The following is a 25,650-nucleotide window of genomic DNA, read 5'->3' as shown; positions in this document are numbered from 1 at the left end:
ATGGTGATGGATGTGTTGGCTTACTGGTGATGGATGTGTTGGCTTAATGGTGATGGATGTGTTGGCTTAATGGTGATGGATGTGTTGGCTTAATGGTGATGGATGTGTTGGCTTAATGGTGATGGATGTGTTGGCTTAATGGTGATGGATGTGTTGAGCAATGGTGATGGATGTGTTGGCTTAATGGTGATGGATGTGTTGGCTTAATGGTGATGGATGTGTTGGCTTAATGGTGATGGATGTGTTGGCTTAATGGTGATGGATGTGTTGGCTTAATGGTGATGGTGGTATTGACTTAATGGTGATGGATGTGTTGGCTTAATGGTGATGGATGTGTTGGCTTAATGGTGATGGATGTGTTGGCTTAATGGTGATGGATGTGTTGGCTTAATGGTGATGGATGTGTTGGCTTAATGGTGATGGATGTGTTGGCTTAATGGTGATGGATGTGTTGGCTTAATGGTGATGGGGGTGTTGGCTTAATGGTGATGGATGTGTTGGCTTAATGGTGATGGATGTGTTGGCTTAATGGTGATGGATGTGTTGGCTTAATGGTGATGGCGGTATTGACTTAATGGTGATGGATGTGTTGGCTTAATGGTGATGGATGTGTTGGCTTAATGGTGATGGATGTGTTGGCTTAATGGTGATGGATGTGTTGGCTTAATGGTGATGGATGTGTTGACTTAATGGTGATGGATGTGTTGGCTTAATGGTGATGGATGTGTTGGCTTAATGGTGATGGATGTGTTGGCTTAATGGTGATGGATGTGTTGGCTTAATGGTGATGGATGTGTTGGCTTAATGGTGATGGATGTGTTGGCTTAATGGTGATGGATGTGTTGACTTAATGGTGATGGATGTGTTGGCTTAATGGTGATGGATGTGTTGGCTTAATGGTGATGGTGGTATTGACTTAATGGTGATGGATGTGTTGGCTTAATGGTGATGGATGTGTTGGCTTAATGGTGATGGATGTGTTGGCTTAATGGTGATGGATGTGTTGGCTTAATGGTGATGGATGTGTTGGCTTAATGGTGATGGATGTGTTGGCTTAATGGTGATGGATGTGTTGGCTTAATGGTGATGGATGTGTTGGCTTAATGGTGATGGATGTGTTGGCTTAATGGTGATGGATGTGTTGGCTTAATGGTGATGGATGTGTTGGCTTAATGGTGATGGATGTGTTGGCTTAATGGTGATGGATGTGTTGGCTTAATGGTGATGGTTGTGTTGACTTAATGGTGATGGATGTGTTGGCTTAATGGTGATGGATGTGTTGGCTTAATGGTGATGGATGTGTTGGCTTAATGGTGATGGATGTGTTGGCTTAATGGTGATGGATGTGTTGGCTTAATGGTGATGGATGTGTTGGCTTAATGGTGATGGATGTGTTGGCTTAATGGTGATGGATGTGTTGGCTTAATGGTGATGGCGGTCTTGACTTAATGGTGATGGATGTGTTGGCTTAATGGTGATGGATGTGTTGGCTTAATGGTGATGGATGTGTTGGCTTAATGGTGATGGATGTGTTGGCTTAATGGTGATGGATGTGTTGGCTTAATGGTGATGGATGTGTTGGCTTAATGGTGATGGATGTGTTGGCTTAATGGTGATGGATGTGTTGGCTTAATGGTGATGGATATGTTGACAATGGTGATGGATGTGTTGGCTTAATGGTGATGGATGTGTTGGCTTAATGGTGATGGATGTGTTGGCTTAATGGTGATGGATGTGTTGGCTTAATGGTGATGGATGTGTTGGCTTAATGGTGATGGATGTGTTGGCTTAATGGTGATGGATGTGTTGGCTTAATGGTGATGGATGTGTTGGCTTAATGGTGATGGATGTATTGACTTAATGGTGATGGATGTGTTGGCTTAATGGTGATGGATGTGTTGGCTTAATGGTGATGGATGTGTTGGCTTAATGGTGATGGATGTATTGACTTAATGGTGATGGATGTGTTGGCTTAATGGTGATGGATGTGTTGGCTTAATGGTGATGGATGTGTTGGCTTAATGGTGATGGATGTGTTGGCTTAATGGTGATGGGGGTATTGACTTAATGGTGATGGGTGTGTTGGCTTAATGGTGATGGGTGTGTTGGCTTAATGGTGATGGATGTGTTGGCTTAATGGTGATGGGGGTATTGACTTAATGGTGATGGATGTGTTGGCTTAATGGTGATGGATGTGTTGGCTTAATGGTGATGGATGTGTTGGCTTAATGGTGATGGATGTGTTGACTTAATGGTGATGGATGTGTTGGCTTAATGGTGATGGATGTTTTGACTTAATGGTGATGGGTGTATTGACTTAATGGTGATGCAGTATGTGTTGGCTTCGCCGTGTGTCATGCAGTATGTCTATGGACCAGCCTCGTGTGTCATGCATGTATATGGACCAGCCTCGTGTGTCATGCAGTATGTATATGGACCAGCCTCGTGTGTCATGCAGTATGTATATGGACAAGACTCTTGTGTCATGCAGTATGTATATGGACCAGCCTCGTGTGTCATGCAGTATGTATATGGACCAGCCTCGTGTGTCATGCAGTATGTATATGGACCAGCCTCGTGTGTCATGCAGTATGTTTTCTGTCAGATATGTTTTGTCTTCCCAGAGCTGCCGTGACGGAGGCCGGACTCGTGTGGGACCGTGGAGATGCCGGGCCAAGCAGGGGAGACATCACGGAGAGTCACACCAAGATAGATAGGTCAATTTAGGTCAACATATGTCCTCAGTGTGTTAGTGAGGATAGGCTATCACTGGTTAGCTGTCTAATCATTGGGAGTGACTAGTTTGCAGAGCTCGGCAACATTATGGAATACTAAATGATATCAAGTGATTGTTTTTAGTCTTAAATTTACTCTCTCCTCCTCCTCCTCCTCCTCCTCCTCCTCCTCTCTGTCTATCTTCATCCCTTCCTTCCTTTTAATAAATAAGTTATCTTTTGCTTAATTAACGTTTATAATTCTTTCTGGTGGTCAAATCTTGCATCTCATTTCCCTATCGTCCATTCTCTCTCCTCCTCCTCCTCCTCCTCCTCCTCTCTGTCTTTCTTCATCCCTTCCTTTCTTTTAATAAGTCCAAGTTATCTTTTGCTTAATTAACGTTTATAATTCTTTATGGTGGTCAAATCTTGCATCTCATTTCCCTATCGTCCATTCTCTCTCCTCCTCCTCCTCCTCCTCCTGCTCATAATCCAATTCCTTCTATTCTCCTTTATTCCTTTTTCACTTTCCCTCCTTCCCTTTTCCATTCCCCCTCCCCGACTTTCCTCCATTCTTTCCTCCTCTATTCTTCCTTCATCTCCTTCTCCTTTTTCTCCTTTCACTCCTCCTCCTCCTCTGTCTATCTTCATCCCTTCCTTCCTTTTAATTAATGTCTAAGTTATCCTTTGAGTGACGTTCTTTCTGGCGGTCAAATCTTGCATCCTATTTCCTATCGTCCATTCTCTCTCTTCCTCCTCCTCCTCCTCCTCTGTCTATCTTCATCCCTTCCTTCCTTTTAATTAATGTCTAAGTTATCTTTTGCTCAAGGTTCTTTCCAGTGTGTTTGTGGTGTCCAGCTCTGCTTGCTAGTTTGTTTTGTCACTGTATAATTGTCAATCCTAGTTTGTTTTGCCACTGTATAATTGTCAATCCTAGTTTGCTTTGTCCCTGTATAATGGTCGGTCCCAGCCAGGCGCCTCTTCCATGTAAAGATATCGGCAGCTTCAAGCCTTGCCGATATCTCAATCCGTACGTGAATGTAAATTAACCGAAATCCTTGTTACTAAGCCCTGCACGGTGCTCTCTCACATAATGCTTCTTTAAATTTTCAGTCTCACTTAATTTCCGGGGTTAGTAATATATTTTGCCATAAGTGAACTCCCCGTGATGGCAAGTTTCATGCACTATATATAAGTAATTTGCCTTTTGCATGGCTATAATTCTGCATCTGTGTCTAAGGCCCAGTTTCACAGTTCCTCATGATGGGTTAGTAAGCTCCAAAACCAATACCAGAGCCTTCGAAATTTCCTTGTACAGTGTCTGGAGTTTATATTCAAGTTCACAAATTTGACAAGACTATACAGGAAAGGTCTTGTGTGTTTATGCTACGAAGGAAAGGGAGGAGAAGGGAGATGAGATTAGGAGACGAGTGAGCTGAGATCCTGTTTATATTCAAGTTCACAAATTTGACAAGACTATACAGGAAAGGTCTTATATTGTCATGATACGAAGGAAAGGGAAGAGAAGGGAGATGAGATTAGGAGACGAGTGAGCCGAGATCCTGTTTATATTCAAGTTCACAAATTTGACGAGACTATACAGGAAAGGTCTTATATTGTCATGATACGAAGGAAAGGGAGGAGAAGGGAGATGAGATTAGGAGACGAGTGAGCCGAGATCCTGTTTATATTCAAGTTCACAAATTTGACAAGACTATACAGGAAAACGCTGAGATTCTGTTTATATTCAAGTTCACAAATTTGACAAGACTATACAGGAAAAGCTCTCTGTTTATGATATGAAGGAAAGGGAAGAGAAGGGAGATGAGTAAGCTGAGATTCTGTTTATATTCAAGTTCACAAATTTGACAAGACTATACAGGAAAAGCTCTCTGTTTATGATATGAAGGAAAGGGAAGAGAAGGGAGATGAGTAAGCTGAGATCCTGTGTATATTCAAGTCCACAAATTTGACGACACAATACAGGAAAAGCTCTTTGTATTTAGTGTGTCATCGAAGACCGCGCCATTTTGAACAGTATGGGATTCTATAGCTTGGTTCGGGAGTGTTACAAAGACCATGATGGACTGTGGAAGCGGCCCTTAATGTTCCCTTTTCTAATATGCCTCTCTGTTTTTGCAGGATGCCGCGGACGGACCATGCAGAGGACTCATCGCGACGACACCAACGGTTTGGTTAAGTGGGTTCTCTTGTGTGTGCGTCTGTGTGTGAATGGCAGGCCTGTCGTATGATTGTGTGTGTGTGTGCGTTGGCGTTATGCCTTGGCACTATTATTTTGTTAGGATGTATTTTTTTGTGTGTGAACTTTTTGCACGTAATCTTTTTTAAACCCATAGCTAGCGTTGTGTGTGTGGCTGTGTTCCGGGAGATGGACGCCGCGGGACATGGGCCGGGGAGGCGCATTACCTCCTCTGTCCGTGACCTCTTCAGCTGGGGAGACCGGTAAGCATTTTGACATAGTTGTGTGGATAATGGATATTGTTTTTTACAGCTAAAGAAACCACTCTAGGGCAAACAAGAAAATAGGTTTAGAAAAAGCCCGTTAACCCCTTCCCGGCAGCAGGGCTGACATGATTTTCCACCAAGTTTAGTAGAAAACACTCACTTGTCAATCCTGTGTTGTGAGAGTTAGTGTTGGAACACTCTCATACACGGGAGATTTTAGTGCGGCTGGAGGTCGCAGTGAGCGTTTAGCAACACCAGCAAACACGCCTAACGCCCACTGCAAGCATTTAGCAATGAAAGGGTTAAGTTTGACTAGTTATATGTATATTGATACATTCAAATGAAGGTTTAGAGTGTAACCACTGATGGTACATGAGTCAGGATCATCAAAATCATTCAAAAAATCAGCATCTATATCCTCAGCTACCAAAGGAGTCATTTCCTCCGGCTCAAGAGGTCTCTTACTCCTTGACATGATAGACTATAATAAAAGAAACTAGGAAAAATGCAAAAATTCCCGGTGTCAGCTGATGTGTGTTGTATATCCAACAAACCACAAGGGTGACTGTCCTTGAGAGGCAATGTCGGCAAGTGTCCGGGGGTTTGAGATGCCTAATAATAATTTTTGTTCATTTTGTCAGTAGTAAGGAATTGTCTATTTTTTGGGGGGTCGGCCCAGCCCGTTCTGGCGCAGGCGAGTGTTTATAGTGGCGCCATGATACTATCTAATGAGGGCAAATGAGAGCAAACGTCTATACACAGACGCGCCGACAAAAAGTCCCAATTTCCAAACGTCTCTATATAGATCCTCCGCCGGGAAGGGCTTAACCCGTGGGCGTCGGCAATGGGAAAGCCGAGAAATGGCCGGGAAATGGCAAAATTACACTGCATTTTGAGACTAAGAAAAGAGCATGGAACGTACATCAGAGCACCTGCTCCTCATAACCATAAAGCCATTAAGAGTATTTCTTTCACTCAAACTCCATTCTGTTTGTGTGGTGTTTGTCACAAAATAAAGTCTTGTGACGCGCGGCATCTAGCCAAGAGTCGCTTATTGTCTACTTTAAAGAATTTGACGAGTGATTACTGTATGGATAGCTAATTCAGTCTGCCGTGACCTTACTGCACCACCCATGACAAAAAAGCCCACCTCAAGATCACTCACCCACCACAATGACCCAGGGCATGCATGGTGGGTTCCTCTATGCCACAACCGCCTGCAATTAGCTTGAATCAGGGGTTTTATGGCGAGCCCTTTTTTGGGTCCACCATACCACAGCCATGACTCGTGAAAGCCCAGAAAAGGGTCTGCCGATGTTCTCAGGTTAATCGCTACTCCTTCAGAGACAAAAGTTATGAGCGGCTGAAAGGGAGGTCAATTTTGGGAGGAGAGGTGTCTCGATACGTCATTCCTCGTGAGAGAATTCAAGTCGAAGGCAGGAGGAGATATAGATACAGGAAGGGTGCCCCAGAGTTTACCAGTGTAAGGGATGAAAGAATGAAGATGTTGGTTAACTCTTGCATAATGGATTTGGACAGTATAGGGATGAAAGAGTGGAGATGCTGGTTGACTCTTGCATAATGGGTTTGGACAGTACAGGGATGAAAGAATGAAGATGTTGGTTAACTCTTGCATAAGGGGTTTGGACAGCACAGGGATGAAAGAGTGGAGATGCTGGTTAACTCTTGCATAATGGGTTTGGACAGTATAGGAATGAAAGAGTGGAGATGCTAGTTGACTCTTGCATAATGGGTTTGGACAGTACAGGGATGAAAGAATGAAGGTGTTGGTTAACTCTTGCATAAGGGGTTTGGACAGTATAGGAATGAAAGAGTGGAGATGCTAGTTGACTCTTGCATAATGGGTTTGGACAGTACAGGGATGAAAGAATGAAGGTGTTGGTTAACTCTTGCATAAGGGGTTTGGACAGCACAGGGATGAAAGAATGAAGATGCTGGTTAACTTGCATAAGGGGTTGGACAGTATAGGGATGAAAGAATGAAGATGCTGGTTAACTCTTGCATAAGGGGTTGGACAGTATAGGAATGAAAGAATGAAGATGCTGGTTAACTCTTGCATAAGGGGTTTGGACAGTATAGGGATGAAAGAGTGAAGATGCTGGTTAACTCTTGCATAATGGGTTTGGACAGTATAGGGATGAAAGAATGAAGATGCTGGTTAACTCTTGCATAAGGGGTTTGGACAGTATAGGGATGAAAGAGTGAAGATGCTGGTTAACTCTTGCATAAGGGGTTGGACAGTATAGGGATGAAAGAATGAAGATGTTGGTTAACTCTGTTGGACATATAGGGATGAAAGTTTGCAGATGCTGGTTGACTCTTGCATAATGGGTTTGGACAGCACAGGGATGAAAGAATGAAGATGCTGGTTAACTCTTGCATAATGGGTTTGGACAGTATAGGGATGAAAGAGTGGAGATGCTGGTTGACTCTTGCATAAGGGGTTGGACAGTATAGGGATGAAAGAATGAAGATGCTGGTTAACTCTTGCATAAGGGGTTTGGACAGTATAGGGATGAAAGAGTGGAGATGCTGGTTAACTCTTGCATAATGGGTTTGGACAGTATAGGGATGAAAGAGTGGAGATGCTGGTTAACTCTTGCATAAGGGGTTGGACAGTATAGGGATGAAAGAATGAAGATGCTGGTTAACTCTTGCATAAGGGGTTGGACAGTATAGGGATGAAAGAATGAAGATGCTGGTTGACTCTTGCATAAGGGGTTGGACAGTATAGGGATGAAAGAATGAAGATGCTGGTTAACTCTTGCATAAGGGGTTGGACAGTATAGGGATGAAAGAATGAAGATGCTGGTTAACTCTTGCATAATGGGTTTGGACAGTATAGGGATGAAAGAGTGGAGATGCTGGTTGACTCTTGCATAAGGGGTTTGGACAGTATAGGAATGAAAGAATGAAGATGCTGGTTAACTCTTGCATAAGGGGTTTGGACAGCACAGGGATGAAAGAATGAAGATGCTGGTTAACTCTTGCATAAGGGGTTTGGACAGCACAGGGATGAAAGAGTGAAGATGCTGGTTAACTCTTGCATAAGGGGTTGGACAGTATAGGGATGAAAGAGTGAAGATGCTGGTTAACTCTTGCATAAGGGGTTGGACAGCATAGGGTATATGTAAGAGTAGTATTTATATATATGTGTGAAAAATTATTTAAATGGATATATAATGTTAGGAATTGCAAAAATGATTATATATGCATAATAGAGGAGATCAGTGATGATTTGACCATTTTTAGTTAAGAAAAATTCAATTAAGTACGGAAGAGACAGAGATGGAATTTATACATTCTTAAAAATACTTAAAACTACTTATCCTCCCTAATTTCTATCTTTCCCATACTTAATTAAATTTTGGCATTACAATTTTGTTGACCTTAACCCAGTGGTGGTGGTAGCAGCATGGGTCATGTTTCTTAATGGTCCCTCCAAGCGAGAAAAATTAGAAAAATCACCCTCACACAAACCATTTCATAATATATATCAAAGCATTTGTGATCAGATTATGCATCATCTATTTTGGGGAGTTTAAATCATGGCACAAATTTGGCCCGTCGCTGCTACACGGTAAAGCCACAAATTTGGCCCATCGCTGCTTCACAGTAAAGCCACAAATTTGGCCCGTCGCTGCTACACGGTAAAGCCACAAATTTGGCCCGTCGCTGCTACACGGTAAAATTATAGCTGGGAGCATTCTGGACCATCTAGAAAAGCATAATTTAATTCATGATTCACAGCATAGGTTCACAAAGGATAGGTCTTGACCTGTTGTCCTTCTACACTAAAGTAATCGAGGCGGCTGACCAAGATGAAAACTATGACATATTGTATCTAGATTTCAGTAAAGCGTTCGACAAAGTCCCTCATCACCGGCTATTACTAAAATTACAGGCTCACGGCGTGGCTGGTAAAGTTTTGAACTGGATCAGGGCGTGGCTCAGTGGTAGGAAGCAGACAGTGCAGATCAGTGGTAAAAAATCTGAATGGGGCAATGTTACGAGTGGAGTCCCACAAGGGTCGGTGCTGGGTCCTCTGCTTTTTATTAATTACATCAATGACTTGGACACAGGAATTAGTAGTGACGTCAGCAAGTTCACAGATGATACCAAGATCGGTAGTGTAATCCAATCAGACAGGGACGCTACCGTTCTCCAGGATGAGCTTGACAGACTATATGATTGGGCGGGGAAGTGGCAGATGGAATTCAATATCAGGAGGTGTAGCATTCTGAGTGTAGGCAGGAACAACCCCTCACACAATTACTCCTTAAATGGCACTCCTCTAAGCAGGTCTGGGCGTGAGCAAGACTTAGGAGTCCTAGTGAGCGCTGACCTCCGTCCTAGGGCTCAATGCATTCAGGCCAAAAATTGGGCCAACAGAGTACTTGGTTTCATCTCAAGGAGCGTAAGCAATAGGAGCGCTAAAGTCGTCCTCAAACTTTACTTAGCACTAGTTAGACCTCATCTCGATTATGCGGTTCAGTTCTGGTCCCCCTACTATAGAATGGATATCAAGGTGTTAGAATCTGTACAGAGGAGGATGACAAAGATGATTCAGGGGGTGAGAAACTTGCCTTATGAAGACAGGCTGAAGCAGTTAAATCTACACTCGCTAGAAAGGCGAAGGTTGCGAGGAGACTTGATCGAAGTCTATAAATGGATGAAGGGATTTAATAAAGGGGATGTCAATAAGATTTTGATAGTAAAAGAGCCAGGTAGGACGCGTGGCAATGGTTTTAAGTTAGACAAATTCAGATTCAACAAAGACATAGGCAAGAATTGGTTTACTAACAGAGTGGTGGATGAGTGGAACAGGCTTGGGGGCCATGTTGTGGGTGCCAATACCATAGATACATTCAAGAAGAGGTTAGATAAAGCCATGGCCTTGTATAGCCTAACCAGCCTCTTGCAGACTCCTTATGTTCTTAACTCTTGCATAAGGAGTTTGGACACACAAACCATTTCATAATATATATCAAAGCATTTGTGATCAGATTATGCATCATCTATTTTGGGGGGTTTAAATATCATGGCACAAACTTGGCCCATCGCTGCTGCACGGTAAAGCCACAAACTTGGCCCGTCACTGCTGCTGGGTTAATGGAGCAGCCACCTGTGTCTGAGCCAAGATGTCTGGATGTCTCTGCCGCTGCCTCTCCGCATGTCTGAGTCTCCCTGTACTTCCAGTGTGTTGCCCCGCCTGGAGAGACACGTTGATGGAGGTGGCCGTGTGTGTCACCTTTTGCCTGTATCCTCTGGCGCCCAGGTAAACAATGATAATGATTATGATAATACCAATAATAATAATGAATATAATAATACCAATAATAGTAATGAATATAACAATACCAATAATAGTAATGAAATGATAATCAGTCAAATAACGAGATCATTAAATACTGTTGCTCTTGTATAATTTTCATCATGTGTCTAATTCTCCGTCACTGTCTCCTGGGTTGTGTCTAAGTCGGTCTTGTTCTTTCAGAGGCGCGTAAGAGGAGAGCATCGGCGCAGCGCGGGAGCAGCACGTCAGGGTGTAGGGTGTTTGTTTAGCTGGTGTAGGGTGTTAGGGTGTTAGGTGTAACAACGGTTGGCTCTTTCACAGAACGGGTGTGATTCCGTTCTGCGTTTGAGTCTTCCACCTTCAGACGGTCTCCCTCCGAGATGTCTGAAGTTTTTTTGTCGGTTTTCTCCGTAGGAGGAAGCCGACTCTAGCTACTCTGGCCTCTCTTCCGGGGGTCAGAGCGGTCGGGCTCTGCTTGGCCAGGCGTTGCCTTTCGCGTTGTCTCCGCCGACGTTTTGCCAGACTCTTCCGTAAGGTTGAGCCTGGCTTTTTTATTAGGTGGATCAGGCTGCCTTCTTCCAAGGAGTCTGATGGGAGTGGAGTCTTTTTTTTGGTGTATGTCTGTGGGTACTTAGTGGGTACGGGAGGGTGGGGTAGAATGGTTGGTGGGCTGGAAGTGGGTTGGGGGATGAGCCTCCTGGGATTTGGGTTGTGTCGAGCCTTACCGCCTGGTGTGTTGGGTAACCTTCACGCCAGGGGGGGGGGTGCCAAGACTATATCCATCTCCTGGTGCAGGGCGATTCCCCTTTCCCATGCTAACTGGCCCTCCTCCGTCTGCCTCCCCAAACCCCCGCTAAGTGCTTGTGTGTGTTATTTTATTTAGGATGTCTTTTTTTTCTATGCCTTTTTCCCGTGTGTTTATACCCAATAGCTAGCGTGTGTGTGTGTGTGGCAGTCCGGAGGCGCGTGCAGCGAGGACATCACATCACGTCACTACGGTATATCCACGGTATTTGGTTTAGTGTGTGCTGTGTGTGTTTGTGTGTGTGATGGCAGGCCTGCCGTGTGTTTGACCTTTTGCTGTGTGTTGCTGTGTGACTGCTAGGATTTCATTTCTATGCATGTTTTTTTCCCCATAACCCCCTTCCTCCCTAGCTCTTTAGCTGTTGTCCCTGCTGGGTGGATGCTGCCGGGCGACCAACGGCGGTGGCGGTGTGCAACGCGGGAGCTGCTGAGGTTTGGGGTAGCACTACGGTGCAGGTTATGTAGGGTGTGTGAGTTTTTTTTTTGTGTGAGTGTCTTTTTTTTTGTGTGGGGTGTTGGCGGGGGACTTAGCTAATCACTGTGTCAGGAAGGCATGGGCGTGGCCGTCTGTCCATCAGGCCGACGGGCGGGTGTGCCACCTGGCAGTCAGGCTAGCAGGTGACAGGCAAGCTGTCTGGTGGTCAGGCTGTAAGTCAGGCCATCAGATAGGTAGGCAGGCCACCTTGCGGTCAGGTTGTCGGGCGGGCACCCCACCCTCGGTCAGGTAGGCAGGCAGCAGCGTCTACGCTGAACCGTACGGCCACACGTACGAACGCACGGAACCCGTACGCTACGTTCCGCCGCACTGACGCTCGTCGTACCTCTGCTCGCACGCTTGCGGGCGGGGGGCGGATGGGCGGACGGGCGGGCGTACGTGGGAACGGGCGGGCGGACGGGTGGTCGGGCGGGTAGGGAGTCGGAGCAACGCTTGAAAGACGCGCAGATAGATGTCAGATTCTCCCGTAGGGAGGTCTGGCAAGGTGTTAGTTTAGGCGGCGGAGTTGTACGCGGGCCAGTCTGTGTTACAGCTTTGCCGTCAGGGTAGCTCCTTACGAGCTGCCCAAACTGAGGACCAGTTTTCCTCACAGGAGGAGGCTGGTGGGGCCTAGGGTGTTAGGGGTACAACGGTTGGCTCTTTCACAGAACGGGTGTTTTCCGTTCTGCGTTTGAGTCTGCCGCCTTTGGGCGTCTCCCTCTGAGATGTCGGTTAGGATTTCTTTTTTTTATATGTCCGTGTGTGTAACTGTTGCCTTTTAGCCTGTTGTGTTCCTGAGCAGCAAGAAGAGGCGGCTGTGGTGACCCGCCCGATGCGGAAGGCTTCTGGGCCCTGTCGGCGGGGGCGCACCTCTCTGGCTGACTGGTTGACCAGGCTTTGACCAGGTGGCCGGGGAGGCGCATCCTCGCTGGGCGGGGTCTGGGGGCCCTCCGTCTTGGGGAGGTCGCTGCAGCAGGAGGAGGTAACTACTGCTGGTTTTGTAAGGCATTGTGGTTGAGAGCACCTTGCAGCTGTAACGCGAATTTCGTTCCGTAATAAACAATGTACCGCCATGCTGCCTGTCCTTCCTCCCTCCCAGCACTGTGTACGTCTGTGTGTGTGTGTGTTGCTTAATTCTCCCTCACTGCACTGTGCGTACGTCTGTGTGTGTGTGTGTTGCTCTGTCTCTGTCTCTCTCTCTGTCTCTGTCTGTCTCTCTATCTCTGTCTCTGTCTGTCTCTCTATCTCTCAATCTCTCTCTCTCTCTCTCTCTCTCTAGTTAGTAAAGAACAGGCAACGTTTGCCATGGAAGACTCTACAGTATACATAAGACTACAGTGTACATCCCAACCCTCTACGGCCGTTGCTGCTCCACCCGGGCATTACCACATCCACCCGGGTCTACAAGAAACCTCCAGGGCCGAGCTTCAACCACAGAACACCTCGTCACCGTTGAGGAGGTTCCACGCCCCGGACCACAGCCATGTTAGCCTCGATAATAAAACTTGGCGCACTTATTCTGAGACGTCCTCGTGAGTGAGTGCCCTAATTGCCTTCATGGATAATGTCACAGGTATCCGATGGTTCAGGTGTGATCTCAGATATTTTTGTTATTGTGTCGTAAATATCCAGTGATTATTTCCATTTCCGAGTCGCTGAATGTTCATCGCACACAGTTTGTCTTTGAGTAGAAACACTGATTAATATCCATGATCGGTTAGGTTACGAACTCCCTCGATTTCAGGCTGGAGAGCTACACAACACTGGTCATCCGCTGAGTGGTTGAATTCCTGGTCTACCGGCCCCTGGAGGAGTGGTCGATTGCCTGGTCTACCGTGGATATGAGTGGTTGATTCCCTGGTCTACCCCTGGATGACGCAGCTGTTCCTATGCAGGGGAGGACTCACACAAGCGATAAGGTAAGGTTTTAATGGCTGGGCTTACAAGAAGTTTTAATTGCTGGGTTTACCAGATATTTTAATAGCTGGGTTTACAAGAGGTTTTAATAGCTGGGTTCAAGAGAGGTTGTAATGGCTGGGTTTACAAGAGGTTTTAATAGCTGGGTTCAAGAGAGGTTTTAATGGCTGGGTTTACAAGAGGTTTTAATGGCTGGGTTTACAAGAGGTTTTAATGGCTGGGTTTACAAGAGGTTTTAATGGCTGGGTTTACAAGAGGTTTTAATGGCTGGGTTTACAAGAGGTTTTAATAGCTGGGTTTAAAAGAGGTTTTAATAGCTGGGTTTACAAGAAGTTTTAATTGCTGGGTTTACAAGAGGTTTTAATTGCTGGGTTTACAAGAGGTTTTAATAGCTGGGTTTACAAGAAGTTTTAATGGCTGGGTTTACAAGAGGTTTTAATAGCTGGGTTCAATAGAGGTTTTAATGGCTGGGTTCAAGAGAGGTTTTAATGGCTGGGTTTACAAGAGGTTTTAATAGCTGGGTTCAAGAGAGGTTTTAATAGCTGGGTTCACGAGAGGTTTTAATAGCTGGGTTTACAAGATGTTTTAATAGCTGGGTTCAAGAGGTTTTAATGGCTGGGTTTACAAGAGGTTTTAATAGCTGGGTTCAAGAGAGGTTTTAATAGCTGGGTTTACAAGAGGTTTTAATAGCTGGGTTTACAAGAGGTTTTAATAGCTGGGTTTACAAGAGGTTTTAATAGCTGGGTTTACAAGAGGTTTTAATAGCTGGGTTCAAGAGGTTTTAATAGCTGGGTTTACAAGAGGTTTTAATAGCTGGGTTTACAAGAGGTTTTAATAGCTGGGTTCAAGAGAGGTTTTAATAGCTGGGTTTACAAGAGGTTTTAATAGCTGGGTTCAAGAGGTTTTAATGGCTGGGTTTACAAGAGGTTTTAATAGCTGGGTTCACAAGAGGTTTTAATGGTTGGGTTTACAAGAGGTTTTAATAGCTGGGTTCAAGAGAGGTTTTAATAGCTGGGTTCACAAGAGGTTTTAATAGCTGGGTTCACAAGAGGTTTTAATAGCTGGGTTTACAAGAGGTTTTAATAGCTGAGTTTACAAGAGGTTTTAATAGCTGGGTTTACAAGAGGTTTTAATGGCTGGGTTTACAAGATGTTTTAATGGCTGGGTTCAAGAGAGGTTTTAATGGCTGGGTTTACAAGAGGTTTTAATGGCTGGGTTTACAAGATGTTTTAATAGCTGGGTTCAAGAGAGGTTTTAATGGCTGGGTTTACAAGAGGTTTTAATGGCTGGGTTTACAAGAGGTTTTAATGGCTGGGTTTACAAGAGGTTTTAATGGCTGGGTTTACAAGAGGTTTTAATGGCTGGGTTTACAAGAGGTTTTAATGGCTGGGTTTACAAGAGGTTTTAATGGTACATAACTACTGAATGTTGCGATGTTAAATATCTTTACATGCTCTCAGGGTAAGGAGTGTTCTGATATGGTGCCTTCCCCCCCCTCCCCCAGCACCTGTTGGACCTGGAGACTCCCCCCTGAGCCTGACGGTGGAGCTGTGGGCCCTGCACCAGACCCCCACACACACCCCCACACCACCCATAGCAGGGGCAGGGCGTTGAGACTCCCCCCACAGGCTAAGACAGGGAGGGACTTGAAGATCCAGGTTTTTGTCATCTGCACAGGAATTGACACTATAGACAATAATTGACAATATAGTTTCCTTTTTTGTGTGTGCCCTTGAGCTGTCTCCTTTGTTGTAGAAAAAAATACTTGACAAGGCTTTCATAGGTGTTTGGGGCATTTCCAGGGGTAGTTTAATGACCCTGGTGGTAGTCTGACCCTTCCTCTGTGCAATGAACTTGAAAAAAACGCTCATAAAAATGCAGATATTAACCCAGTAGCAGCGGGGATCATGTTTCTTAATGGTCCCTCCAAGCGAGAAAAATGAGAAAAAAAATCACCTCTCACACAAACCATTTCATATATCTCAAAGCATTTGCGATTAGATTATGTATCATCTATTTTTGGGGGTTTATATCATGGCACAAATTTGGCCTGTCGCTGCTACATGGTAAAGCCACAAATTTGGCCCATCACTGCTACCGGGTTAACCTCATTATCGTGTTAAAATCCCTGTATCTTACTGTTATCTTCCTCTCCCTCTATATTATTTATCAATCTCTCTCTTTCTCTCTCTCCCACAGATGTCTAAGGTTTCGCCCATGCAGCTGAAGGGTGCCAATGCCTACACATGCGTCGACCACAGGTGCGCGCTGGACATTGCCTACAATTCATGGTTCAAATGGTATGTTGGAGGAATTCTTTGATGTATTTGAGGGACTGGGATGCCTGCTGGATGGTACAGGTAAATTACTTGGCTCACAACTGAGAGAGCCCGGGTTCAATTCCCGGGCAGAGTGGAAAAATTTGGGCGGCTTTTCCGATACCCTCTGCCCCTGTCCACCCAGCAGTGAATGGGTACCAGGTATTAATCGGGGGTTGTGTCCTGTCTCCTGGGGTCTGTTCCCTTCTCCTATAATTCCTTCCCCTTCTGTCTCTCTCTGGCATTTGATCACAGATGTTGCACCCACTAAACAAAACTTTCCAACTTTCCAACAGTTGAATTACAGTTTGATCCAAGTGTTGTCCCTGTGGCTCACCCTCCTAGAGAAATACCTGTTGCTCTGAGAGGTAAACTTAAGAAGGAATAGACCATATGGAAAGATTAGGTATCATTGTTGAAGAAAATACACCCACAGACTGGCTCAATAGTATGCTTGTAATTGACAAAGATAAAAAAAAGCCACAAATTTGGCCCGTCGCTGCTACACGGTAAAGCCACAAATTTGGCCCGTCGCTGCTACACGGTAAAGCCACAAATTTGGCCCGTCGCTGCTACACGGTAAAGCCACAAATTTGGCCCATCGCTGCTACCAGGTTAAAGGTTTTGGGCAACTTAAATTTGATGTGACTTCTAAATAGGTGACCTTTAATACCTGTTTTGGAAGATATAGGCCTACCTTAGACTTACATTTGGAGTAAGCGGCTAGCTCTGGAATATACCAGAGAAGGATGCATGAGGCTTTTGGTGAAGGTGTAGAGATCATGATGGATGACATTTTGGTGCATGGGCGGCGCACAGAAGATGAACATGACCATAGATTAACCCGGTAGCAGTGACGGGCCAAAATTGTGGCTTTACCGTGTAGCAGCGATGGGCCAGATTTTTGCCACGATATAAACCCCCCAAAATAGATGATGCATAAACTGATTACACATGCGTTGATATATATTATGAAATGGTTTGCATGAGTGATGATTTTTTTTCTCATTTTTCTCGTTTAGGGGGAGGAGCCTTTAAGAAACATGATCCCCGCAGCTACTGGGTTAAAGATGTCCTAAAGAGATGCTGAGAGACAAATCTGATCTAGCTGAAAACCAAGCAAATTGAATATATTGGTCATGTTTTGACTGAAAGTGTCATCCATACTGATCAGCAAAAAGTGGAAGCTGTTGATGAGTTTATTCCTGTCCCACAAAACAAAACTGTGTCAGAGGTTTTTGGGCATGATCAATTATGTGGGTAAATAATTCATACAAAATCTTTCCACACTCACAGACCTGCTGTGTGTTCTGCTGGAGAAAAACACTGCATGACTGTTGTTGGGAGGAGACACAGCATGAAGGCTTCCAGGAGCTGCAAGACATCCTTGTGGTCATGGTGCCCGGTCATTATGATGTAAGTGCTGTACCTGTCTTACTTTGTGTAGATGCTTCAAGCCTTGCACTATGGGCCTGTATAATGCAAAAAGGTCACCCTGTAGCTACCTCGATTTTGTTCTCGTTCCTTTACTTGTCCTGTTCTTTACATATGCCGATGTGCGAAATCAAATTTATTATTATTATTATTATTATTATTATGCAGCGAGGTCATTGACAAAATCTGAAAAAAACTCTGCCCAGATAGAGAAAAAGTTTCTTGCTATAGTGTTTGGGGTTGAGAGATTCCATTCCCAGCAGTACGGCAAACATAACATTGTTGTAGAGACAGACCACAAGCCCTTGGAAGCTATTCTTAGGAAGCCACATAATTGCCTCTACACCGTTGAGACTCTGATGCTGCTCCTTTCCCAGGGAGCGTCGGCAGAGATCGAGCTGGCGGAAGGTTGGCGGCCGGGTCAAGCTCACCACCGACAAGGATTTCCGTGACGTGCGCTCGGCCAATGTTGTTGACCTCGGCTATGACAATCTTACTAAGATGGTGGAGATGGGGAACGGCATCTACATTGACGACGGACTCAACGAGATCGCTGAGACTACTACTACTACTATTACTATTACTATCCTCTATACTGATATGTGTACTATTAAATCCTCTATACTGCTACTATGTGTACTATTGAGTCCCTTATATAGTACTTCCATGACAGCTGATGAGTGATACTACTACTACTACTGTTACTATGACCACTCAATCCCTGGTAAGTACAATGTCATTATTATCATTATTTAGGTTAAGGTCCATTTAATTCAATCTTCCTGAGCGGTTGGACGCTTTATGGCTCTCCTCCATTCTACTGTCTTCCGCCCAATGCTTATACAGTCCTATCAATCCCAAATCTTCCTGTACACACCTTCTCCACGTTTTCCTAGGTCTACCAACTGGTCTCCATCCTTCTACCTCCATTCTACTCTGTTTTCTGCCCAATGCTCATCCAATCCCATCACTTCCAAGTCTTCCTGTACACACCTTCTCCACGTTTTCCTAGGTCTACCAACTGGTCTCCATCCTTCTACCTCCATTCTGCTCTGTCTTCTGCCCAATGCTCATCCAATCCCATCACTTCCAAGTCTTCCTGTACACACCTTCTCCACGTTTTTCTAGGTCTACCAACTGGTCTCCTTCCTTCTACCTCCAATCTCTCCAACACTCCCAGCACTGTATCCTCCCCTGCTCTCTTTACATGTCCAAACTATCGGAGTCTTTCCCTTCTGAGCACTGTTTCCAGGTCCTCTACTAAAACTTCCAGCACTGTGTCCTCCCCTGCTCTCTTTACATGTCCAAATCATCGGAGTCTTTCCCTTCTGAGCACTGTTTCCAGGTCCTCTACTAAAACTCCCAGCACTGTGTCCTCCCCTGCTCTCTTTACATGTCCAAACTATCGGAGTCTTTCCCTTCTGAGCACTGTTTCCAGGTCCTCTACTAAAACTTCCAGCACTGTGTCCTCCCCTGCTCTCTTTACATGTCCAAATCATCGGAGTCTTTCCCTTCTGAGCACTGTTTCCAGGTCCTCTACTAAAACTCCCAGCACTGCATCCTCCCCTGCTCTCTTTACATGTCTCTGCCAAATATTTCCCTCTCCCTGCCTCTGTCCCTGCCAAATCACTCTCTCCCTGCCTGTGTCCCTGCCATATCTCTCCCTCCCTGCCAAATTTAGCCTCTCCTTACCTAACCTACCTTACCCTACCCTAAGCTACCCTAACCTCCGTCTCTCTCTCCACCAGGTTGACAAGCCACCACCAAGCCGGGTTTTTTCAGCCTCCGCCGAGTGGCTTAAAACTACCCACATGCTGTCCAGAAGACCACCTATCAACCCGGACTCTAGATTCTAGGATTAAAGATGAGTTCCGGGAGGGCAGCATGAGCCAATGCAAGATGGTGTATGTATATACTTATGAATGTATACACTTAGAATATCTCTTAAGATAAGGCTTTCGTTGGAGTTGTGGATATTTCCAGGGGTAGTTCTATGACCCTGGTGGTAGTGTGACCCCTCCTCTGTACCATGAACCTGAAGAAACTCCTATTTGACAAGGCTTTCATAGGAGTTGAGGGCATTTCCAGGAGTAGTTCTATGACCCTGGTGGTAGTGTGACCCCTCCTCTGTACCATGAACCTGAAGAAACACCTATTTGACAAGGCTTTCATAGGAGTTGAGGGCATTTACAGGAGTAGTTCTATGACCCTGGTGGTAGTGTGACCCCTCCTCTGTACCATGAACCTGAAGAAACACCTATTTGACAAGGCTTTCATAGGAGTTGAGGGCATTTCCAGGAGTAGTTCTATGACCCTGGTGGTAGTGTGACCCTTCCTCTGTACCATGAACCTGTAGAAACACTCATTAGAACCCAAATGACCCCCTCTTTGACTTTTATGAATAGGTAATGTGAGAAGCAAAAGTGTCTTGCAATACCGCCCTTAGAGAACACTCATTAGAACCCGATTTATAACTTTTTTGGGCGGTACATAAAATCCCTGCTCAAGGTCTCCATACAGCAGGAGGCGTAACGTATGTGTGGGTTTTCGATCAAAATCTGGAAACCTATCTTTGTTATTGGGGCTATTTCCTTGCAAATGGGGACTTTCCTGGGAGAGTACGTCACGGCAAAGCCATTTCTGGTCTCGAAATTGCGATACAGCGCCTACCGGTTGAGATAGCTTTGTCTAGTTCTGTCTCTCTCTTATCTCTGTGTGTTATATAAAGGCTGGCCTCTAACAATACATGCAACAACATATGTAACTGTACCTAATGAGCTATTAAGAAATGTTTCAAATGTTCTGTCTTTACCTCACAGTTAATTCATTCTTCCTCATATATATATCTTGATTGGCCTCTCATCTTTTTAATTAATCCTCGATCGCTCTCTCTAAATCATCCCAGCCAGCTGTTCCTCATAGTGGCACTCACACACTTGTACACAATTTTCCGTACATACCAAGATCCATTTCTAATCATCAGCCAACTCTAATATAAATTCTTTCTCCCACTCCTCTTTATAATAATTGTCTCTCTTATCTCTGTGTGTTCTGTCTTTACCTCCAGTTCATCATTTCTCTGTATCTGATAATTGTTGCCTTATGTCTAGTTCTGTCTCTTATCTCTGTGTGTTCTGTCTTTACCTCCAGTTCATCATTTCTCTGTATCTGATAATTGTTGCCTTATGTCTAATTCTGTCTCTTATCTCTGTGTGTTCTGTCTTTACCTCCAGTTCATCATTTCTCTGTATCTGATAATTGTTGCCTTATGTCTAGTTCTGTCTCTTATCTCTGTGTGTTCTGTCTTTACCTCACAATTCATTTCTGTCTCATAATTCTTGCCTTATGTCAGGGTATTAGGCTTTATTAACAGGACGGTAACCAACAGGAGTGCAGAGGTCATCCTCAGACTCTATTTAGCGTTAGTTAGGCCACACTTAGATTATGCTGTCCAGTTTTGGTGCCCACACTACAGAATGGACATCAACTTGCTACAATCAGTTCAGAGGAGGATGACCAAGATGATTCAGGGGCTGAGGAACCTCCCATATCAAAATAGGCTGAAACATCTAAACTTACATTCACTAGAGACGAAGAGTGCGGGGAGATCTGATAGAAGTATTCAAATGGGTCAAGGGTTACAACAAAGGCGATATAAGTAAAGTACTGAGAATTAGCCAGCAGGATAGAACTCGCAGTAATGGATTTAAATTAGAAAAGTATAGATTTAGGAGAGATATAGGCAAGCATTGGTTTAGTAATAGGGTGGTGGGGGAATGGAAAAGACTCAGCAATCACATAGTTAGTGCAGGGACGAAAGCTTGATTTATGAGTAGACTGGATAGCTACATGGATGAATCTAGCGGGCCAGGGAAGGTGATGCCAGCTATACGACAACTCCTTCAGACACAATAAAATGACGTTGAGGAGCTCAGATCAATCCTTTCCGCTCGTATAACCTACACCAACAGTTAGGCTTCATGCACAGTGTTTGCTTGGGTACGGTAACTGACGTGAGTGTGATTGTGTATAGCCAGAAGCCGGGTGATAAAATGTACTGGGAAGGCCTGACTGGAAGTGTATTGGACTGGCTGCGGGGAGACGGTGGGCGGGGCATGCGGCGGGGAGGGGAGGCTGTATTTACGCTGATTTATCCTTTTATGAGCTGTCTATGGCGATGGGAAGACCTCCACGTACAATATTATACCTGCAGCTTCCTTAACAGTGATGGAAAACTAATGTATCACGCCCAAAACGCCCACACACAGCCCAAACACACGGTAGTTCAGGTGGTGCGCTGGGCGGGGTTTCTGGCGGGAAGGGAGGCTGAATATACGCAGAGTTACCCTTTAAGAGCTGTCTATGGCTATGGAAAGACCTCCACGGACAATATTATGCCTACAGTTTCCTCATTAGTGCTAGAAATCTAATGTATCACGCCCACACGCCCAAACACACGGGAGTTCAGGGGGTACCTTGGGAGGGACTTCTTGGCGGTTGAGAGTAGGCAATATAGACGTTGAATTATCGCTTTATTTACTGTCTGTGGCTTTGGGAACACCTCCACGTACCGTCCTATACCTGTACGTTCCTTGTGGCTACAGGAAAAGCAATGTACCACGCCCCGAACGCCCAGAAATAGCCCGAAATTAGCCTGAATGCACGGCGAAAAAACACGACTTGGTCTTTAAATTCTCACCTCGTCCCCTGCTGAATGAATGGCATACCAGGCGTGTTTGCTCACAGGGGGCAGCACTGACCGGGGCTCCTTTTTTTTGTTTCTTTTTTTATTTCCGAAGATTGACAGACTTTTTCCAGTAAGTTGCCGTCGATCGCTAGTGAACTTATCCATTAAACGCCTCATATCTAACCCCTGAACCCACGTGACAAGCCCCAACCCCAACATAACCCCGTAAAACACATACCCACATGTGTTTATCATTGTATCTTAGTGAACACGATGCCTATAATGAACAGATACGTGAGAATCATGATTGTTGCCACATACCGCCCGCTAAAGCCCTTCCACAGATTCACATAATTATTCTTCCCCAGAACGCCATGTAGTACCCTCCCAACTCCATGTAGCCCTCCCCAACTCCATATAGCCCTCCCCAACACCATATACCCCTCCCCAACACCACATAACCATTCCCCAACACCACATAACCCTCCTACAACCCCATACAACACCCCGAACGTCACATATCCACCCCAAAGCCACGTAAAACCCTTCATTGACACAAAATAGACCTTCCTTAAATCCACATAACTCCTTACTAACCCCTCATAGCCTTCCCCAACACCACATAACCATTCCCCAACACCACATAACCCTCCTACAACCCCATACAACACCCCGAACGTCACATATCCACCCCAAAGCCACGTAAAACCCTTCATTGACACAAAATAGACCTTCCTTAAATCCACATAACTCCTTACTAACCCCTCATAGCCTTCCCCAACACGACATAACCATTCCCCAACACCACATAACCCTCTTACAACCCCATACAACACCCCGAACGTCACATATCCACCCCAAAGCCACGTAAAACCCTTCATTGACACAAAATAGACCTTCCTTAAATCCACATAACCCCTTACTAACCCCACATAGCCCTCCCCAACACCACATAACCATTCCCCAACACCATATAACCCTCCTACAACCCCAGCTATAATTATTTTCAGCTATGCCGTTATGGTCTATATAGTTATTTTAAGCTGTGCCGTAATCCAAGCTTTAAAGGTCTATATAGTTATTTAAAGCTGAATTAGTGTGTGGTTATCGAAATGAGTTTATTCAAAGTAAAAATCGCTATCTACTGTATAAAAATAGGTATTCATATTCTTTTCCATACATACATACACATGCCATATACACACATACATACTCTCAGGGTGACAGAATTAATGTTTGGTTATTGAAATGAGTTCATTCAAAGTAAGAATCGCTATCTATAATGTTTAATAACAGGTATCATATTCTTTTCCATGCATGCATACATACATACATTCACATACCATATACACACATAAACACACTCAAGGTGACAGAATTAGTGTGTGGTTATCGAAATGAGTTTATTCAAAGTAAGAATCGCTATCTACTGTATATAAATAGATATCCATATTCTTTTCCATACATATACAGAATATAACTATATACGTACCCTATACAGCCATACATACTCCTAGGGTGATAGTTTTATTGAAGGTAAGTATAAATTGATCTACAGTTGACAGTAAAAAATATTATTAAAAACTATGTCTACTTTTTATTGCTATGCTCAAGAGATGTAGAAAAATAGTGGTTTGCAACTTTATTCTATAAGGTTTGCATAGAGTTTTATTATGAATACTTTTACCGGGGAAACTAACACACACACACACACACACACATACATACATACATACATACATACACATTCATATACATCAAATTTGTGCCTGAAAAATTATATTAGCAATAAAAGAAATTAAACACACACACACACACACACACACACACACACACACACACACCACTACAGCTGAATATATTTGTATCGTAGGTTAATTAATTTGTTAGCTAGAGAGGATGTAATTCGTTGAAGACTATACACATCCCCTTTCTGTGTGCCTTGAAGAGGACAGGACTCAGGAATAAAAAGAAACATGACAGACAGACAGACACCCTTGCGGCGCCGTAGTAAGAAGTGATGTTTCCAAGGCCTTTAATTTTACAACATGAGATGCAGGTATATAAATGCCAAGTAGCGCCCTAATGTTTGCAGGTAAAGGATCGTTCATAGGTCGGTATTTTTAGACGCTTCCTTCTCTTACATCAATCATTTCTAATGGTCCCCCCCAAAAAAAAGAGGTTAAACGCGTCTCTTTTTCTAAACATGGGGGCACTAATATATTTTGACTTTCTGTGGGAGATGTATCTGTCTGTCTGTCTCTCTAACAGATTTCTGAGACCTTTAAATCTCTCTCTCTCTGAAAACAGAAAAAAAGAAAAAAAGGAGAAAGGAACACGGAAAACAAGGAGAAATACAAGTAGATGAAGACTAAGGAGAAGATAAAAAGAAAATTGAGAACAGCGCAGAAGAAGAAGAAAAAGAAGAAGAAGAGGTGAACTATGAGTCAGTCTCCCGCGCGAATCAGCTGACTTGGTCCGTGATTGTGTGCCGGCGCGCAAAACTTAGTAATTTTTACTTATTTTGCGCTAAGTACACGGTGCCAGCAAACCACAGTGCCACAGGAAGGATAAAAAGGGCCAGAGATTACGAGGGTGCCATATATAGACCTTGGGAAGCCTTAAATAACGTAAAAAATGAAGATAAAGTGAGGGGAGGGAGGGAACATGGCGAATGAAGGGGGAGAATTCACCCATGTCCCGACGGTTCTTTTCGTGTTTTCGGGCCTGTTACGTGTTCCCAGAGTGCCACAGTGCCAGAAAGAGAAGATAAAGTGCCAGTGATATTACAGTGCCAATCTTAGTGACTGGAAAGCTCAGATAATGTGATAAATATGACAAAATGAGAGAAGGGGAAAAATGGCGGGAAGGAGTTGCAATGATATATTTTAAAATTTTAGAGGGAATTATGTGTTCTCGGAGTTCTTCAGTGCCAGGAAAGGGAAGATAACGTGCCAGTGATCTTACAGTGTCAATCCTAGTGCCTGGAAAGATTAGATAATGTGATAAATATGAAAAAAAAAGTGAAAGGGGGAAATATTTCAAATTTTAGAGGGAATTACGTGTTCTCGGAGTGTTTCAGTGCCAGGGAAAGAAAGATAAGGTGCCAGTGATCTCATAGTGCCATTCGTAACGCCTGGAAAGCTTAGATAAGGGTAAACTATTTTTTTTGTAAGAGAAAAGTGAAGGAGAGAGGGAAGTCCCCCCATGTTTTTCTCCAGTGCCACGAACATTTTTTTTTCGATTTACCGCGAATTATGTGTTTCCTAGAGTGCCAAGTCCCAGGAAAGGGAAGATAAGGTGCCAGTGATCTTATGGTGCCATTCCTAACGCCTGGAAAAGCTTAGATAAAGGGATTAATACGAGAAAAGTTAAGTGTCCACGATCATTTATTTAAATAATTTTAGTGCAAATCACGTGTTTCCCCGAGTGCCAAGTGCCAGGAAAAGGAAGATAAGGTGCCAGTGACCTTACAGCTATTATTATTATTATTATTATTATTATTATTATTATTATTA

General features: G+C 44.2%; 1 long non-coding RNA gene across 2 annotated transcripts; it reads left to right on the top strand.

The window, feature by feature from the left end:
• Window positions 1-13,026: 13,026 nt before the first annotated feature.
• Window positions 13,027-18,336, top strand: LOC126992970 (uncharacterized). 2 transcript variants are annotated; one of them, XR_007747204.1, is made up of 5 exons: window positions 13,027-13,312; window positions 13,521-13,695; window positions 15,198-15,993; window positions 17,308-17,427; window positions 17,823-18,336. It is a non-coding gene; the product is annotated as an uncharacterized LOC126992970 (long non-coding RNA). The 2 variants fall into 2 exon arrangements; XR_007747203.1 differs by having other exon boundaries at window positions 13,027-13,695.
• The last annotated feature ends 7,314 nt before the right edge of the window (window positions 18,337-25,650 follow it).

The sequence above is a fragment of the Eriocheir sinensis genome, unplaced genomic scaffold (genome assembly GCF_024679095.1).
Source record: "Eriocheir sinensis breed Jianghai 21 unplaced genomic scaffold, ASM2467909v1 Scaffold532, whole genome shotgun sequence".
NCBI classification, from domain to species: Eukaryota; Metazoa; Arthropoda; class Malacostraca; order Decapoda; family Varunidae; genus Eriocheir; species Eriocheir sinensis.
The sequence above is the reverse complement of the archived record's forward strand: the minus strand, read 5'-3'. Positions and strand labels throughout refer to the sequence as shown.